Source organism: Phascolarctos cinereus, unplaced genomic scaffold (assembly GCF_003287225.1).
Source record: "Phascolarctos cinereus isolate Bilbo 61053 unplaced genomic scaffold, phaCin_HiC Scaffold_2;HRSCAF=192, whole genome shotgun sequence".
NCBI classification, from domain to species: domain Eukaryota; kingdom Metazoa; phylum Chordata; class Mammalia; order Diprotodontia; family Phascolarctidae; genus Phascolarctos; species Phascolarctos cinereus.
The window spans coordinates 137,217,297-137,237,817 of NW_027555625.1; the positions used below are offsets into that span (position 1 = coordinate 137,217,297).

Below are 20,521 nucleotides of genomic sequence, written 5' to 3' on the forward strand. Positions count from 1 at the left end.
TTATTAACAGAATGTTATACTATCTTACCAATAAATATGACTGTATATAGGGTACACTGTAATATGTACATAAAATAATGTCAGATTTTTAAAAGTTAGGAGGCAATGCTGTGCACACTTTCTACAGCTTTGTGATAGGGGGAGAATTTAATGAAATACAAATAGTTACATCTTAATGTCCGTTAGGGCCCTTTTCTGTTAAGTTGATAAAGTTCAAAATATAGTTTTGGAACTTGAAAACCTATTTGGTTTTGTTATCGGAAGTAAGCACTTAAGAACTACCTTTTGCCTTGATTAAACATGATGGATAAATAAAATATTTGCATTTCTAAAGCATATTTGAATTTCTCAGGCCGGGGGAAGCTTATCCTTTTCATGTGGGTGTGTATAATAATAATGATAGCTGGCATTTATATGGTACTTTAAGGTTTACAAAGTGCTTTACATGTATTATCTAGAGTAATAATCAAGGCCAGCCTTTTTTCAGAATAACCAAATATCTGAAATTCACCTCTGAATTTCCTAATTGTTCTTTGGGTCTTTTGCCCAGCATTAGGCTAATTTTAGAACTTGTGGTCAATTAGCTCAGCTTGCTAGAGGAGAATGACACACAGTAAGACCAGTGTCATGAATTTGGTCACCGTATGAGTAAAAAGTTAGCTTTTGTCCTTTTTCTTGATTTACCCCAGAGAGTGTGAGCAGAATATTGAAAATCTGTTAATTCCACTGCTTTAAGAGCACTCAAAGCTTGTACTCTGACTGATCAGGTTGTGTCAGGATTGACAACAGCATTATACTAGAGGGATATAGAATTGTACAGTCTGTTGGCGATCTCAGCCCAACTTGATACCTGAAGAGGGCTCCCTTCTAAACTCATTGTGTACAGAACAGAACTCCTTCCCCTCAAACCCACATTGCTTCCTAAATTCCTTGTTTCTTTCAAGGGTCTTCCACCCCTACCTGGAAGGTCATCAGTTTTTCACTGTCACCTGTTCCCCAAATCAGGTCAAATTGCAAAGTCTTGTCAATTCTGTCCTCCCAGCATTCTTCCTTCTCACAACTGATGCCCTCATTCAGGTCCTCGTCTCCTCTTGCCCGGAGTATTGCAATAGCTTCCTAACTGTTTCCCTTTTATTCGGCATCTCCCATTTGTACTCCATCCTCCAGATAGCTTCTGAATTCATATTCCTAATGCACAGGTCTAACAATGCCTCTCCCTGGCTCAAGAAATTTCGGTGGTTGGGCCAGCTAGGTGACGCAGTAGATAGAGCTTGGGCCTTGGAGTCAGGAGGACCTGAGTTCAAATGTAGCCGCAGACACATGACACTAGCTGTGTGACCCTGGGCAAGTCACTTAACTCTGATTGCATAATCAAAAAAAGAAGAAAAAAAAAGAAAAAATTTCAGTGGCTCCCTATTGCTTTGGGGATAAAATAAAAAAGCCATTGTATGATATTTAAAACATTTCATAGTCTAGCTCCCTGTCTACCTTTCCAGACTGATTATATATTTCTCTTCCACATATACTCTATTCTTCACCCAAACTGGCCCACCTCTTGCTCCCTTTGTGAAACATTCTGCCTCCCATCTCTGCGAATGCACAGCCAGCCCCCATATAACCACTGGAATGTTTATTCTCCTTACTTGAAAACCCTACCTCCCCGTAAGGCTCAGCTCAAATGCTGCCTCTTGTAAGAAGCCTTGGATAATTTTCCTAGTTGTTGTTTCCCCTGCCCCCTAGAAATTACATTAATTTTGTGTGCGTATACATATGTATGTGTGTGCATGTGTGTATTTTATTTTTATTTTTGGTATTGACTTTGCTTTGTACCTGTGGTTCTTCCTGTCCTCCTGGGGAACGTAAGCTCTTTGAAGCCTGGGGCTGTTTGTTTTTCTTTGTACCCTCACCCTTACACCTCACCTGACCAGTGTTGGTGCTGGAATCCTCTAGAAGTGATCATTCAGCCTGTGACTGAGACTCTGAGTGACGTTTGAACTTACCTGGCAGCTTTATTTTGTGCTGCTCTAATTGTTAGAAATTTCTCCTTCTAGTGAACCAAAAACCTTCCTCCTTGTAGCTTCTCCCCATTAGCCCTAGTTCTGCCTTTTGGAGCTACAAAGAAATCCTACTTAGTGTGACCAGCCTTCAAGAAACTGCTAATATTCCCTGTCCCTGGGCCCTCTCTGCTCAGCCCCTTACCCTCCATGCCCAAAGTCTTTTCCAGTGCCTGCTTCCTTCAAATTATCCTCAAAGCTCAAGATTTTAGGTCTCCTCACTCTTCTGGTTGCTTGTCTCTAGCTTGCCAATGTCCACCCTAAAATGTGTTGCCCAGATCTGGAAAGAACCCTCCATATGTTGTTTTCAGTCAAGTATAAAATATATGTATATATCTCATTTCTCTTCATGACTAAAGATAGCTTGTGCTGTCTGTGATATAATCCATGTGTGCAGATATGACTGAAAGATGAAGCTTGTTTTTTAATCCTCAGCTGTGGCTACTCATAGAAGGACCCTGTCACAGTTGGTGGCTCTGCAGGCTGAGGTTTGCTTCAGTAGGTAATAATAGCAACAGCTACTTAGAGTTATGCAGTACTTCAAAGTTTAGGAGGCATTCTCCTTCCAATAACCTGTGAGTTTGGTAGTATATGTACCTTACAGATGAGGAAACTGAGGGAGAGAGAGAAGAGAAGAGAGGAAAAAAAGAAAGGAGGAGGAGAGGGGGAAAGAGGTGGGAGAGAGAAGGAGGTAGAGAGGAGAGGGTGAGAGACTGAGAGTGAGAGAGTAGAAGGCAAAGAGGGAAAGAGAGAGAGAGAGAAATGTGTTGTCTGTTAACAGATTGCACCACTACTTCCTTTAAGACCAAGGAAAAAATATATAAAATGCAGAATTGCTGTCCTCATGCTTGTTTAATCTAAACATCTTTGCTTGAGTATTCCTAAAAAGTGTCCCCAAAAATCAGATTACTGCATACCTGACAAGCATTTCTTTTCCTTTTTTTTGTTTTTGCGAAGCACTTGGTGTTAAGTGACTTGCCCAGGGTCACACAGCTAGTAAGTGTCAGGTATCTGGTGTGAGACCGGATTTGAACTCATGTTCCCCTGACTCCAGGGCCAGTGCTCTATCTACTGCACCACCTAGCTGCCCCTTGACAAGCATTTCTTAAGTGCCAGGCACTGTGCTAGGCATTGGGGAAATAATGACAACAATGAAAGTCAGGCTTTGCTCAAGTAGCTTACATTCTGTCAGGTTGAAAACATGTACATAAATAAGTCTAAAATATTTGCAAAAAAAAAAAAGGGAAGGGGGTTGGGGGAGTAGTAGGTGGAGGTGGGGTAATCAGGAAAGACTTTTTATACAGATGTTGCTTGAGGTGACCTGGGAGTTCATTCCAGGCTTGGGGAGATAGAAAGACATGGAGACAGGGGATGGACTATGTGTGAGAAATGACAAGAAAGTCAAGTTAACTGGACTGCAGAGTGCAAAAAGAGAATGTAATGTATAATAAAGACAAAAAGATTCATTAGTATTCTAATTAACAGGGAAAAAGTAAAAATAAAATTTAATGATTTTTACAAAAAACCTTACAACTTTTAGCATCTTAAATTTAAAAAAAATACGAAACACCTGTCTTTTCCTGAAATCACTTGTTTGGTCATTCACTGAGTTAAAAGGATTTTGGGACATTACTTATCATAAAACCACATATCACATTGTCCATTAAGCATGTCTTCCATGAACTGCCCATACATTTTTTTTTTGGGAGGGAAGCAATTGGGGTTAAGTGACTTGCCCAGAGTCACACAGCTAGTAAATGTTATGTGTCCGAGGCTGGATTGGAACTTGGGTCCTCCTGACTCCAGAGCTGGTACTCTATCCACTTTGCCACTTAGCTGCCCACCTGCCCATACATTTTTAATGAAACTTAAGTCAGGTGAGTTCCCATGGAAGGATGCTTACGGGCATCTCTCCGATAAATTTCTTAACGTTTTGTGACGTGTATCATGGTGTAAGTCTGTGTTGAAGTATTCCATATCCATTTAGGAATTTTTGCAATTCTGGAACAATTTTGCTTCTTAATGTATTTATATATTTAGTAGATGTCATACTTTCCTAAGGGGGACAAGATTTCTAGGCTCATTTGAAGTAAAAAACAAAACTCAACAAAGTGTTTTATTTTGTTTTGTTTTTGCCCGAAATGTTTCACAGGTTGGTGAAGATGTGTAGATCTCACAGGCTCACCAAGATACCTTCTGAGAATGATTTTGGTATAACATGGAATAAAAAAGTAATTTTCCCTAGCAGATGGTGATTCTCTCCCCCCCCCCAATTTTTAGCACTCCAGTTTTCATCTTGTCTTGCCTATGACAACTTTTAGGCTCCAATTTCCCCCCCAGGTTTTAGTACTCCAGTCTTTGTACTGTATTGCCTATGACAAATGTTTTTCTTCATTATGTTAGTTAATAGCAATTCTTTTTCTGGCCTTTTCCCGCTGTTCTTCCATCTTGAAGAAACCTGTACCACACTGTAATGGGTTACATAACGGTCCCTCAAGCTACTAAATCCCATTACAAATCTTTTCTCATTTTCTGGGGATTAATTGTGCTGTTTTACGACAATAGTTTGTCACTTATCGATGTTGCTTTTTGTTCTATAGCACAGCCATAGAAAGCTTTGTGATTTTGTGGTGACTTATGCATTTCTTTCATTGTGAACATGAATGAACTCTGAAATACTTCACTTCCCCGTGATAATAGCCACTGTGATATCTCCAAAAGTCGTTGAGCTGTGTTCTTTAAAAGGAACGACTTTGGCATTTTTTCTTTGAGCACCCATTTTTAAAAACCACAGAATTAAAACAACAGCAACAAAATAGAGTAGTGTAATATGTATGTGGTACAAAATTAAGCACTCAACTGACCGATAAAAGTAGAGGAGCTAGTTTAATCTGATTTTGTGTAGTCAGGGTAATATTCTAAGGCAGCCAAGGTCAGTAGAAACATATGAGAATAATCATTGCTGTCACAAAATGAAACCCTATCAATATCATTGTTTGTCTTATGTAATTTGCACCTACTATAGGTGGGGGCCAGATTGTGAAGAGCTTATATTTGACTCTAGGGGATAGGATAATGGAGAACCATTGAAGTTCATTGAGTAGGGGATTGATGTGATCAAAGGGGTTTAATAAATGCTTGCTGATTGATAGATTGATTTTGCTGGACTTGTAGCCATGGTTCAGCTCTCTTAAAGTTATGTATGTGCGTAGGGTTGGACAGCTGTAGAAGGCTTTGTGACTTTGTCTGATAGCTTGTATTTCAGTAATGCAGACTTCTTCCGCTTTAAAGGGTTGGATTAGGTTGGCATGGAAGGTAAGTAGCATTATTCTCCTCTGCCTAGTGGTCTGGTATTTGTGGAATATTTCTTGCTGGCTTTGGGAAAAGTCTATCCAGCCCTGGCAGTGCCCAAGCTATGTTTAGAAAAAGAGGGACCTGTTTGAGCTCTGGTCTGTCTTTTGTCTTCTGCCTCCTGGATGTTCTCAAACTGGTCCCCCTGCCCTCTGTTGATTCAGCTGGTCCTTTGTTAACCTCCTGCTTTCATCTCTTTGTTTTATTATCTCTGTCTTGTCTGCCTTATTCTCTTCTGAGTGACTCCTTGCAGTAGTAGGAATAAAGTAGCACAGAGTCTAAGAGAAATATCTTTTAATTAGGTATGTGGTGAAGTAGAGTCTGCGTGGACCTGACTGAAAGACTTTGAGGAGATAGGGCAGATGGTGTATTTTGAGAACTGTTTGTATAAGGACAGGGCTGAAGATAAGGTCCAGAGCCTTCTTTTTCTAGATCATTGGCTTGAATAAGACTGTGGTGCATGAAGACTTAAAAAATATTCTGTTTGAAGTCTTGTGGAACGCCCTGGTCAGTTCAGTTCTTAATAAGTACACGACCACTAACACCATTCCTACATTGTCTGCCAGACTACTGGGGAAAGGGCTTTGTTCTCTGCCGTCAGTTTCTCAGTATCTTTTTGTAAGTGGCTGATAACAGTGCTCTGTTAGGTGAATCTGACTCAATAAAAAAGACAGGACTTTATGCCCCAGTCTGTGATCAATAGAGAACGAATGTTTGATGAGGCTATATGTATGTTTAGAATGTTTGATGAGGCTATATGTATGTTTATCAAAAATTACTTCTCTAAAATAAGACTAGTTTTTAACAGTAATCTTTCCCCACTTTCCCCAGTCTGTGATCAATAGAGAATGGATGTTTTGAGGAGGACATATGTATATCAAAAATTGCTTCTCTAAAGAAGACTAGTTTTTAACTGTAATCTTAAAAGTCCTGGCATTGAGATTTTCTGCAGGGAATAGAATCAGAGTACCAGTCGGTACTTCTCCTAGGTGTCTTTTGGAAGCTTGACACGTAGGTGGCAGAAAGTCACAAATCTCTTGTAGATTCAGCTAAAGGGGTGATGTAACTGTTGTCCTCATTATGTAAGTTACTGGGGGGCTCAGTGGATAGAATGATGGACCTGGAGTGAAGAAGACCTGAGTTCAAATATGGCCCCACATACTTATTAGTTATGTGACCCTGGGCAAGTCATTTAACCACTGCTTCAGTTTTCCTTACCATAAAATGAGAATAATAATAACACTTCCTTTCCAGTACTTTGTACCCTTAAAGTGCTATATAAGTGAATGTTAGCTATTATTATTATTGGTATAATAAGAAAAGAGGAGGCATGGGGGGAAAGGAAGATTTTTATTGAACTAATTTTCTGCTTAGCTGCAAAGAGGATAGGAGGGTTCGAGAAAGAAGGAAAACAGAATCAGGGGTCTGTTGACATTTTTCTTATGGCCTTTCTCTTATTTCTGGTGTAGTCAAATTACACGTGATTACATTTCCTGTTGGTAGAATCTGTATAGCCAGGTCCTCACATCCTCGGAGAGTTGAAGGCAAAGTCTTACCTTCTGCATTGAAGCTCTCTGCCAAATCTGATAACTGTTGGTAGTGGTGGTGGTGAGAAGCTGTCCCATTTTAAAATATAGGTCAGTTCTTATCTGAAGAAGTTAAACCCTGTTAGCTAACAAAAGAAAGGTATCCTCCCAATTTAGTCATAAGAACCAGCACTCCCTTCCATTTTCAAGATATAGTCTTCTTACTCAAGGTGAAGGAGCAGGTATGTTTGTGTGTGTGGTGAGCTAATAAGGTGTCAATAATTCTTATATTGGTAGCCTCTTGACACTTAAAGGGAGAACAGGAAAGAGAAAAGGTCATCAGAAATAGAAATGTCACAGTGGGAAGAAGCCTGTTTGGTGCAGTATAAAGGTAGGGGGTGTGGAATCAGAAGGCCTGGGTTGGAATCCTGGCCTGTCCCATCTTTCCTGGGTGAGCTTGGCTAAGTGACTGAAGCTATCCAGACCTCACTTTCCTCATCTGTGAAATTAAGGGGTTAGATTAGATGATCTTTAAGGACCTTTCCAAGACTTCTGAATTGATGATTACTCAGTCCTTGGATTTTTGGACTTTGATTCCTTCCAGGGCAAGAACAGTCTAGATTGTCAAGCTTCCTTGGAGACGTCTGTACTTTTGTAAGCCTGGTCTATCTTCATTATTTTTATAAGCACCACATTTAAGTTGATTGTGTAGAAATATCATTTCTGTCTCAACAGCCAAGGAAAAAGTCCATTCTGAGCATGCTTGAATGCCAGGAATTTCTGCTATAAGAATTGATGAAGGGAATGGTTTCAGAGAAAATGAAGACTTACATGAATTGATACAAGTGAAATGAGCAGAACTGATGGGCTTGGGATCTGGGCCCCAGAAAGGAAAAACCCTGGACTTTCCCACATGGCCAAATCTCTGGCTTTCACCTGAGGTTATAATCCCATCAACTGGCCTTTTATTGTGGCCAGTCTCCCGCTTCTGTTACCCTTAACCTAACCTGGCCTTCCTTTGTCTTACCTCCCTGTGCACCCCTGGCCATTTCCCACCCTTAATCCTAGCTAGGATTTGGCTACTAGGTCCAGGTCCCAGGAGTTCTGTTCACCCCAGCTTACTGGCCACTGCTAGGTCCCTCCTGTGTGAGGTACGAAGACCCTTACCAATAAATCGGAGACTCAGAGATATCAGCAAAAAGAATAGTTCATTTATTGGCTTTCTTGAGAAAGGGCTCCCTCAGAGCACCCAAAAGATGGCACCAACCAAAGAGAGCAGAAGTGTGTTCAGTTCACCAGATTATATAGATCCTAACCGCAGTTCTCCCCCCCCCCCCCCCCCGGCTCTTTTTCCCCATTGCCTGGGCTTCAGAGCTCACAGTCTCTAAGCAGGGAAACTTCTCCCCAGCACCAAGGACAAAAAGGGTGTGAAACAGGGAATGGTTTGCTTCAACAACTAGGGAGGGGGCCTGAGGAGGGATACAGTCTGGGTGAAGAGGATGTGGCTCTGTCTCCTGATCTCGTGACATTCTGCTTTCTCAATGAGGCAGCTTCTGAGAAACGTGGGGGAGGGGGCGGTCAGCTTTTATCCTTCACTGAGGGGGCTTCGCTATTTCAGCATTCCATTCACTCCCAAAGGCTTTCTGTATATAAGGTCCATCTTGTCAGGATGCTCAGATTCTTATAATCTAGCCAACAGTTTACTAATGTTGAGACTCCTTAAGAGTCTGCCCAATATGACGGATGTTTTAATAAACCTTGTCTTTGGCTGAAAGAAGGCTTGGGTCGAATTCTTTTGGATAGGGCCCGCGTGTTGTGATTTTGGGGTCCCAGTACCCTTGAACCCCTATACCACATCAGAACCAGAACAATTTTTACCCTAACAACAGCATTGTAAAGACAACTTTGAAAGATTTAAGGACTCCAAACAATGCAGTGACCAATCATGATTCCAAAGGACCTCCTGACCAGTGTGGGAATTACTTTTGCTTGACTATGTATATTTCCTATGATTTTTTTTTCTTCTTTTAATTGGGGGAGGAGGAATTGGAGGAAAATAAAATTGGATTTTGTTAATAGAAAAAAAAATTAAAGAGAAAAGAATGCTAACTAGAAGATTCAAGCACTCTGGGAAATCTGAGGAAGCTAATGTAGGCCTTCAGGACATGGCTGTTGAAAGAAAAAATTAACTGTATCTCATCATGGTCTTTCTGTTCCCAGTTACTGATTTTGGCCATCTGCCCACTGATTAACCTGCAGGGTGAAGGCAGAGGAGGTTGACAGCCCTCCTGGAGCCTTAGCTGAGTGCTGAACTCTTGTCAGAGTGTTCAGATTGACCTTGGAGGACAGCCCTGTCCTGATCACAACAGGTCACCCTCAGAATTCCAGCGGCCGCAGTCCCACATGAAAGGCGTTCAGAATGTGCGTTATAGCTCTTTAGAGGATCAGCAGAAATGTCCTTTTTTCTTGATTCCTTGCCAGACAAGTGGTCGGTCTATATTACAGACAGACCCTTAGTGGCGCTTTAGAAGTAGGAACTCTTAGTTGGGAGTTGTTTGCCCTTTGTTGGTTAACTCCCAGTATCAGTTTTCATTTTCCATTTATTTACCTTCCCTGGATTTCTAACAAGTGGATCAATACTCCCATGTTCTCGAGGGCCTGGGACACATCTGCTACAATATGCTTGTTCCCTTGGGTTGGCAGGCATAGAAGGTTGATGAGTATCAGCCAGGGAAGGAGCTGAACTGTGTGGGCTGGGTGTGCGGCCCAGCACACGACATTCTCTTTTTGTTTTATAACTTTTGATGTTCATAAACACTAAATATGGATTCTGACTGGCAATCTTTGATCGTGCTCCGCGGTTTGAATAGGTAGTCTCCTAGAAATTATGTAAGAAATTAATAGTAGTAATGATAGTAAAAATAGTTAGAATTTATATAGCACTTTCAGTTTCACAACTACCCTGTAAAGTAGGTGCTGTTGTTTTCACCTTTTTACTGATGAGGAAACTGAGGCACATAGCGGAATTGAGTGACTTGGTCAGAGTCATACAGCTATAAAGTAACTGAGGTCGGATTCTAACTCATGTCTTTCTGACTCTAAGTCCTAAGCTTTGTCTTTTGTGCCACCTAGCAGCTAATACAAATAATAAATAATCTCTAAACAATAATGAGAATGATAAGGATCATTCAAAGCCAAAAAGAGATATGATTCTTGTGTATCTGATGTGAAATAAGATCTGCTAATTTTAAATCTGTTCCGTTGCTGTCCCCTAAGTGATTCCCCATTTAATGAAGAACAGCAAGAATACTATTATTATTAATTTACAAAGTGGTTTTTAAGTTGCTTTTATGTAAATTGTCTCTTGATCTTCATTAGATTGTAATTTACTGAGCTTCTACCAATTTACATTGGTAGAGGGGATCTGGTTGCTGTTGGTACCAAAGAAGTCAGGAGTTTAGTTGTAAACAAAAAAAAAATCAGCCCCTGAACTTTGAGAGGTAAGCTGTATGGGTATTATGATCTTCATTTTGCAGATGAGGAACCTAAGGCTAAGTGACTGGTGGAGGGTCACACAGAGCTAGTGAGTGTCAGGTGGTATTCTCACCTAGTCATTTCAGTTAGAAAGCATGGTAATTTAGAGGTCATTACTTAGCACAGAATATAAGCTAGACAAATCAGTCTTTTGAAGGTTAGACTCCCCTCTCTCTCTCTCTTCTTTTTTTTTTATGGGACCAAAAAAAATGCCTTTTACTCATGTAAAATATTTTGCTAGGAAATTATGATTGATTGAACTAAAATATGTTATTTCCAGGAACATCCCAGTATGCGAGAAAGTATCCAGCAATTACATAGGAACCACAACCTTATTACAGTGTTTAAAACATAAACAGAACTATACACTGCTTTCAACTCCCAGCCAGGCTCTCCGGTGCTGACTCAGAAAGGGAGAGTTGCCATTGGCTGAGTCAGCAACATTTCTTCCTCCAGCACCCTAGGTCTTCTTGGGAGGTCTCATAGCCACAGGGTTCTCTGGCCTTTGTCTGCTCAGGGCAGAAATCAACATCTGGAAAAGCAAGGCTTCAGGCCAGGCCTGGGGATGTTCCCTTCCACCTGTAGCACCCTACTGAAACGAACTAGTTTGTGACTGGTATAGAAGAAAGCCAGAACAAAGGCACATAACCTTTGCACTTAGTTCTACAAAAACACCCTGGAAACACCAGGCTGGTTTAAGATGGATGCTGCACCCAGTTAGCAGCTTAATGCAAACTAACCAGACATGGCCCTTCAGTTTATTTTTTTAAAGAATGGTGAAGATTTTTAAGAAATGCTTTTAATTGGAGATTTGTAGTTGTTTGTGAACTTCTTTCTCCATAGTTCATGTTTCGTGGATTACATGAACATTCATTTTTTTCTTTTGCTTTTGAGCTTGTGATTTCATCTCCATAGGAGCGCTAGATGAGTAGTTTCTTTTACTCCTGTGAGTGAGCACCTGTGCTGCACCTTTAAGGCCTTTTAGGGAGTTGGCCTGGGCACCTAAAGGTTAAGTGACTTGCACAAGGTCACCTGAACCCAGCTCTTTAGCATTCTGAGGTTAGCCCTTTTATCCACTCTGCCTCACTGCCTCTCATGAATATTGACATGCCCTTCTGTATGCTAACTTCCATCTTTACACTGGCGCTCCTAAGTCATCTTCCTCTTTCATCACCACACCTTTCTATGTCCTTATCAGTCTTTTTTTCTCTTCCTTGGCTTTGTGCAAATCACCCTCACATTTTCTTTCTTTGTGGTTACTCTTTTTCTCCTTACTCTGATGCATGGTGCCCTGGGCCTTATAAATCCTTCAAGTTCATAAGGAGTTGAACTTAATAGGTGTAGTTGTCCATCATATTCCATGCCTGAGACCAGCATAATTCTGGCCAAACCCTGAGGCAGGATGGAAAATGGTCTTAAGTTGTCCCTGATGTGAAGGACCATGGGGAAGTTTGTTATACACCAGACTCCTTGGAGATCTTGATACATTTGGTAGTAGATCTAACCCTTGTCACTGTTTATTGTCATTTTAAAATGTTGTGACAGTCAGAAAACAGAATACTGACAGATTATGTGAATGGACAGACAGATGAAGCAACAGATCTACCAATCAGTAGACTGGCTTATTTCCTGAACTCCAACTAGGTAGTAGGTACTGGGAGTGTAAAGATAAACATGAAACACTTTCCACCTTCAAGTAGCTTACATTCTTTAGGTAGATTCAATATGCACATGTGTAGATGCTCTAACTCAGATGATGGAATGGGATATTCTTGACTTTCTTCCATGCGGTCCTGGAACTGTCTTCATTCATCTTGGCTTTTTTCGCTCTTCTATGAAAGCTACATCTGTGAATAGTCCAATTTTAATCAATGGATCAGTCAGTCAGGAGATTTTAATTATTAAGTGCCTGCTGTGTATCAGACACCATGCTAGGTGCTGGGTATACAAGACTCATAGAATGGAATCATCCCTGTATTCAAGAAGTGTTGGTTTCTCTTAAAACTCTAAGCTATTTCTTCCTGGAAGCCTAGCTCAGTTGTGTATTGTAGAGTAAGTTTCTTTGGGCACTGAAATGACTGACCATTACTTCTGTAACCTCTCCTTAAGGTCCTTGTCCTCAAAATGAATGTAAGCCACAATATCCAAAATGAAACCAAGAAACAGAAAGGACGTATGGGGTGCTTTTGCTACAGTTGGTCAGTTCTGCTATTTAGAAACCTCTTATTTGGATTTTTCTAAGACTCTAAACCAGGGGTGGGGAACCTGTGGCTTCAGGGTCACATGTGGCCTTCAAGGTCCTCGGGTGTGGCCTTTTGATGAGGCCAAATTTTACAGAACAAATCCTTTTATTAAGGGGATTTGTTTTGTGAAGGTTGGATTCAGTCAGAGGGCTGTACTTGAGAACCTAGAGGGCCACATGTGGTCTTGAGGCTGAAGGTTTCCCACCCCTGCTCTAAACTTTGTCCTTTCCTTTCTGTCTGCCTTTTATACTTTTGACTCTTTGGTATTTCCAGCAGAGGCTGAGGAACAGAACTGGATTTCAAACTGGTCAGTTTTTGTTAGCGACATGTTTATAGGTGGCTTGGCAATTCTTTGATGGTAGAAATTTTTCACACTTTCCCATTTCAATTTCTTATTTTCTGTTAAATATATGAGATTTGGACAGGATTACAGTGGAAATGCTATAAGGTAGCTGCTTAGTCATCTTTTTTGTTTTAATTTAATTTCTTTGAGTTAATCAAAATTTTGTTTTCTCTTCCTTCCAGCTAGGTGAGTTGGTCGGCTTGGAGTCAGGAAGACCTGAGTTCCTATCCATCCTCAGACACTTACTACTTATGTGACTCTGAGCAAGTCATTTAAACTCTATTTGCCTCAGTCTCATCAACTGTATAATGGCATAATCATAGCACCTACTTTTTGGGGTTGTATTTGTAAACTGCTTAGCACAGTACCTGACATATAGTAAGCTCTTAATAAATACTTATTTCTTTCTTATCTATGCCCTCCACCCCTCCATGGAAAACACAAGATCTATTGTAATAAATAAGCATAGTTAAGCAAAACATGTGACTTTGTTGGCCCTGTCCCTGCACCCTGAGTCCATTGCCTTTCAGTCAGGAGGTGGGCAGCATGTTTCATCACAACTTCTCTGGAATTGTGGTGGGTCATTGTGTTGATCAGAGCTCTTAAATGAATTGTTTTTACAGTGTTATTTGTTTTCATTATTCAAATTGTTCTCCTTGTTCTACTCACTTCACATTGCTTCAGATTATACAAGTCTTCCTAGGTTTCTCTGAAACCATTTTCTTATAGTCCAGTAGCATTCCATTCCATTCCATTCATATAGATGAATTGTTTAGCTATTTCTCAGTTGATGGGTACCCCTCACCCTCACCCTTTAGTTAAAGTTCTTTGCTATCACATAAATAGCTGCTATACATATTTTTGTACATAAGAATCCTGTTGGGGGATTAGGAGGGGAGGAATCTTCCAAGCCTTCCTCCTCCTTCCCCCCATGGGATCTCCATGTTTCATTCAGGCAGTAAGTGAAGGGGCTGCTTAGGACTCTGATCCCACTCTGGCCAGGGAGCTTTGACTTGCTCCATTTCTGACTGGGCAGCCTGGTGGTCACCTTGCACCTGGGGGCTTACCATATCATCATTGAAGTTGGTTTGGGTACTGGATAGTCCAGCCTCCCATGGTTCAGAACTACTAAACTCGAGTTCTGACAGCATCAGCCTCCTTGGTAGCTTGAATTACAGGCATGCATAGCCACACCTAAATAGAGCACTTCCTAAGGAAGAGTAAGCCAGGAACAGAAAGGCACCAAAAAAATTCATTACACAGAAAAACATAGAAAAGTGAAGGAGAACCTTAAACAGTTATTCTAGTATATAATTTACACTATAATATAATAATATTAATGTAGCAATATATATTCTATAATATAATCAGAAATATGCTATATTGATATGTATAAATAGCAGAATGGAAGAGGGTTGGGAAAACTTTCTACTAATTGAAAGTAAGAAATAGCAAAGTTTAACAAGCCAATTTAAGAGATTGATAAAACTTCTCATGTTATACACAGGAAATTTGTTAGGGATCCACTCATTATTTTTACTGTATTCTTTGGGTTTGCTGTTCTTCCCCAGCAAATTCTTAAACAGAGCTGGAGTTTCTGGTCTACGGTCCTATGTTCACTGGTGAATCTCTTCATGTGTCATTGGTTGTATAAATTGTGGGCAGCTGAGCTGGGGGCAAAAAGAGGGGAAGAGAAAAACAGAAAGATGCAGAGACACAGGCCTAAAGAGATCACTAAAAACACTTCATCAAAGAGTAGGCCATTTTAGACTATACTCATTTCATTTTTTGAAAGGTTAGCTAGACTTAAATACTGAGAAGGCATGGAAGATGGAGAGTCAGCCAGCCATGGAGGTCAGGAAGATCTGCAAAGTCACAAAATCACGGAATTTGAGATTTGGAAGGGACCTCAGAGGTTGACGTATACACAAAAGGAGTCCACACCATAACACCCCCAGCCTCTCAGTTCCTCAAACAACTAACTCTAAGACTGACTGATCTGCAAGAGCGCTTAGCAGATCATGATCATGGAGGGAGATTTTCCAACTGTAACTTCTCCCACTGGTGGAAACCGTAGGTCCAGACAAACAAACAAGATCGAAACTCAGTCTGGTATTATCAGGAAAATCCCCACAGGTGTGAGATGTTAGATTTATAAAGACCTTTGCCAAAACTTTCTCATGGACAAGACTGAAAGATGGGGGCTAGATGAGAGTATGGTTCAGGCAAATTTGGAATTGACTGAATGGCCAGTTGAGAAAGGTAGTTATTCAGGTAGTTATCCTTGGAAGGAGCCCTCTAGTATAATGTTCCCAGGATGGAGACACACACACACACACACACACACACACACACACACACACACACAGAGTCACTCACTTTCTCTGTCATTAGATTTTAGACTTTTTGAGGGTAGTGGGTAGGGACTGTCTTTTTGGCTTTGATGTGTCCAGTGCTTAGCACACTCCTGACACTTAGTAAGTGCTTATTGATTGATAGTTCACATTTTTGCAGTGTCTTGGATGAAGTCATGGATAGTGTGCTTGACAGATGGAGATGAAGCCTGGAGAGGCACCAAAACATTGGATGACGGGGTGTAGATCCACAAGATGGTTAGTACAATGGATTGAGTGGAATAATATGATGTTTGAATAGGGGTAAATGTTAAAAGTTCTACTCTTGGGTTACAAAAAGCAATTTTATCAATAGGACGGAGGAGAGAGAGGGCACTATGTTTCTAAAAGGAAAAAAAATCTGGGGGAGTAAATGAACCACAAGGACGGTCATTATAGGTTGACACTGACATGGTGGCTCAGGAAGCTGATTCATTTTGATTCAGTTGAACAGGGTAAGTCTACGTAAGGTAATTTGGTGGGGAGTACTATCAAGTAGGAAGAAAATGTGGAGCTCTAATTGGATAAGGGGTAAGGGAGAAGAGAGGCCATTTCTGCTCTTGGTAGAAACTGTGGGCTCATTAGCACCTGTCTGGCAAGAATCATCAGTTGAAATGCCAGATGGTGAGCAAATGTCCTTTCTGAGCCCTGGGAGTGATGGGGGTGGTGGAGGTATGCTCTAAAATTTATACCCTGGGGGCCATTCGCCTGTGATTCCTGTCTCTCCCAATAAGGCTGTCTCCTGGTATCTCTCCCCAAAGGAGTCTTTGTATCCTAGGGTCCTTGGTTTTTCTCTTTCTCCATCTAGATTTGTCTTTCTGTTTTTGCAGTGAGCAAATTCTGTGGTGCTTGCCTCGGAGGTCAGAATGGCTAGTTTTTAGGAGAGGCTTCATAGAGGTGCTAGAGAATCTAAAATGAAGAGATAAGGAGGGAGGGTGTCCCAGAGATGGGGGACAGCTTGTTCAGTGGAGTGTGGGCAAGAGAAAGGGTGAGTTAGGGTTCCAGTTTGGCTGGAATGTAGTGTGAGTTAAGTGGATGAATGTGAAATAAGAATGGAAAGGTAAGCAGATCATGAAGGACTTTAAATGCTAGGGTGAGAAATGAGCCACTGGAGTTTTTTTGAGCAGGGGAATAATATGGCCTAGGAAGATTATTTTGGCAGCTGTGTTCTTCTTTCTCGAAGAGGATTATGACTTCAATAAAAGAGGTGATGCCATGATATGCAAATAAATTGGATTTAAGTGAGGGAGGGCTGTGCAAAGTCACCAACCTCACTTTCTCATCGAGAGCTATCTGTGTCCAGTGGCAAGATATAGATGAGGACAGTTGGAGATGACCCAGGATGTCCGGTGGGGACCTTGGCCCTTTCAAGCTAGGATCTTTAACAGGTCTCACTTTGACTGGGGCAGCTCCCATTTGATGATTAAGCCTTAATAAAAATGAGGCAAAGAATAGCCTCTTAAAAAAAAAAAGATCTGGGAGGGGAAGACTCTCAGGGTTTCTGTCAGAAATAGAAACAATTGTTATTTACATTCATTCTGAGCCCATCTAGGCCCAAACTGTGACCAGGTAGAGCTTGGCCTGGGACCAGAGTGATTTGGGGTTTAGGATGGTCTTAAAGAGAAAAAAACAAAATAAGAACAAATAAGAACAAAATAAGAGGTTAAAATTTACGTTTCCTTTGGGTAGAGCACCCACTGGTAAGGTGTGATACCTTACGTGGAAAATGAAGGAAGGAAAAGAAAGAAGTGTTTGGTCTCTAGTGATCAGCACCTTGTCTACTCAGAGGTCCTATTTATCCTTCGTTCTCCAAGAGGACTATGACATCAGTAAGGGAGGCGATGGCATGACATGCAAATGAATTAAATTTAAGTGAGGGAAGGCTGTGCAAAATCATAGAGACAGGAGGCAGGGAAACCGTTTTGGAGGTGCTGAGAGAAGATGTGAGCCTGAAATAGGGTAGTTGGCCCTGTTAGAGGAGAGAAGGGGAGAGATACTGCTGTGCTGTTAGAATTGACCAGATTTGGAAACTGCATCTGGGGAGTAGGGAGAGGAAAAGCTTGTCAGTAGTCAGTAAACATTTATTAAGCACCTACTAAGTGCCAGACCCTGGGAATAAAGAAAAAGATAGACAGCCCTGCCCTCCAGGAGTTTGCTGTCTAATGGGGAAAAACAGTACACAAAAGGAAGTTGAAAAGGGGAGGGGCCACCTGAGGGTACCTTGGGGAAAGGCTTGTTATTCCTGGATTTGAAACCAAGTAGAGCATCTGATGGTAAATGAAAGAGCCAGAGACGATTCCCTAGGTTATTTATCTGAGCGAGGATGGTGGTGCCATTAGGAGATACAGGAAGGGAAGAGGGACTGGTGCATTTTGAGATTTGAGATGTTACTATACAGGTGGAGATATCCAGCAGACATTTGGTGATACAGGAATGGACTCACATGAGGGATCAATTTATAAATTTGGTTGTTATAGGTACAGAGATGTCAGTGAAACTTATAGTGCTTATGAGATCACTAAGAGAGAGGACCCAGGACAGACTTGGGGGAATACCTGTGGTTGTAAGGTTGTGATGATTCAGACTGAGAAAGTATGGTCATATAGGGAATACCTGTGGTTATGGGGTTAGTGATGATTCAGACTGAGGTGTGGTCATACAGGAGGGCAGTGAGGTCATAGAAGTCAGGGCAGGGGTGAATGTTCTGGAGAACGGACAGTCAGTGTTGAGGTCTAGGGGTGCTGGGACCCCAGAATATCGAGAGCAAGAGACACGGGTCCTGTATGAAAGAATTCAACCCAACCCTTCTTTCTGCCAAAGACGTGTTTATTAAAAATCTGCCATGTTGGCCAGAGTCTTAAAGAAGATGAGCATTTGTGAGCTGTTGGTTAGATTGGGAAAAAAAAATTGGAGCCCTTGGCTAGGTTCTTAAGGAATCTGAGCACCCTGATGGAGACAAGATGTACTTTGTATACCAAAAGACTGGGAGAGATCTAGGGATCCAAGGGAGAATGGAGTCTAGATAGGATTAAAGGTGGGAAGTAGCCTGGGGCCATTGGGAGGGTGAGACAATGGAGAGCTAGGCTAGGTTTAGGGTTAGGGAGAATTGGGAGATTGGGTGTAGCCACAGTGATAGGCTAGTTGATGAGATTATGGCCTCAGGTGATATCCAGAGATTTGGCCATGTTGGAAAGATCAGAGTTTTTTCTTTCTAGGGTCCAGATACCAAAAGACATGGTATTTGCCTTTTAGGGGTTCAGATCCCATCTCCATCATTAGCAGTATCAAAAGTTGCAGATTGGCCAAAAAAGATGTCAGAGGAAAAGGCCATTGAATTTATCAGTTAAGAGATCATTTGGTAAACTTGGAGAGAACAATTTCAGTTGAGTGGTGAGTTTAGAATTCAGATTATAAAGGATTGTGAAGTGGGTGAATAGCCTCTTTCTCTGCCACTGCTAAGTTTGCCCAGGTTTCCACCACCCTTAAAAAAAAAGCATCACTGAACCTTGCCATCCTTTCAGGATATTTTGTGCTCACAGCTCCTGCTTCCATCCCTCTTTTTTATTCTCTAGAATTCTAGAGTTCAGTATTAGGGTGAGTGAAGAGTGGATAATGATGAGATTAAGAGTAGGACCATTTCCTTAATTGGATTGCTGAAGTAAACACCAGTGATGGTTGAGATCAGCACGTTTGAGTGGACATCAACCTGAACATTGAAGTCCCCAAGTACAAGTGCTAGAGTTGAAGTGGAGAGGAAGACTCATTGAGTCAAGTATTGAACTCTTTGAAAAAGGAGACAGAATGGCCTTGGGTCCAGTAGATAAATTAACCAAGGAGCTAGGTAGCTCTCTCTGTGTATAGGAAGTTTCAAATGTATCAATAAACAGCAAAAAATATGCATACTCTTTTTTACCTAATATGTCTGGTGGTAGAGAGCCTAAGAGACAATGTATTCAGTAATGGAGCAATAGTCAGATACGCTGACGTCTAGAGAAAGCCACCTTCCTTCAGTGAAAGAAGATGAAAAAAGTGAGAGGAAGAGGTCTAATATGAAGGGAAGTTTTAAAAAGATGAAACAGAAGTCCCAGAAAGAATAATAGAAGAGTAGGATAGAACAGCACTGAGAAGTAGGTAAAGTTAGGGGCTGATTTGGATGGGAATAAGAATGGGAAGTCTTGATGGCCTTTGAATCACAGTGATTAGGGGAGGAGGAAATATGAAGAGTTTGCCATAGGATGGTTAAGTAGCATTTAAATGAAACTCCTGTCCTCAAGAGCAAATTTAAAACCATTTGGATGACTAAAGTCACTGAGTCAAACTCTTGGTTGAAGACTGACCATGTGCATCTGTGAATGATAGAGTATATTTTCTAAATCAAACATTATTCAGATACGAAAGACGTGCAGATATATCTTTAATTCTGGTGCTTGTATTTCTTGGACTCTTAGAAAATTAGTTCCTAAGCCGAAATCAAGTGGGGTCCCATTTATAAGATTAGGATCAACAGAAACAATTTCCTCATATCCTGTCTTTGGTTTGCAAAGTATTATCCTTCCTGATGATTGGTGTGTTGTTGTCCACATCTTCAAGGATAGTTCCAACTGTACTCATACATGTTTTACTATGTTTGTTCCACGCACTGTGATACTGTATGCTATTTTTACAACATCTTCAAGGATAGTTCCAACTGTACTCATACATGTTTTACTATGTTTGTTCCACGCACTGTGATACTGTATGCTATTTTTAATGGCCTCTGACTTCTGGCCAGTGTTTTGGAAGTTATGATTGACTTCTGAACCTTATTCCAATCACAGAAGGTAGAGTCACTTTGTTTCTGTTCAGAGGAAGAGAGATTAGGTCATACTTCTAGATCAGTAAATATTTGGTTATCAGAAACTCAGGAAGCTTGACCATACTCACGCTCAGTACCATTTACTCTACATTATCCCAAGATGTCAAAAGATAATGTCCAACCCATGGAACAGCCTTGACTCCTGATCTGACCCAATGTATGAGGCCCTAGGCCTGGATAAGGCCCTGGAAACAAGAAAATTTAGCCCAGGGAGAAGTCACT

General features: G+C 41.1%; 1 protein-coding gene across 4 annotated transcripts in view; it reads left to right on the plus strand.

Moving 5' to 3' along the window:
* Positions 1–20,521, plus strand: part of PSD3 (pleckstrin and Sec7 domain containing 3) — a 607,844-nt gene that overhangs the window by 243,027 nt on the left and 344,296 nt on the right. The gene's annotated exons all lie outside the window — the stretch shown is intronic.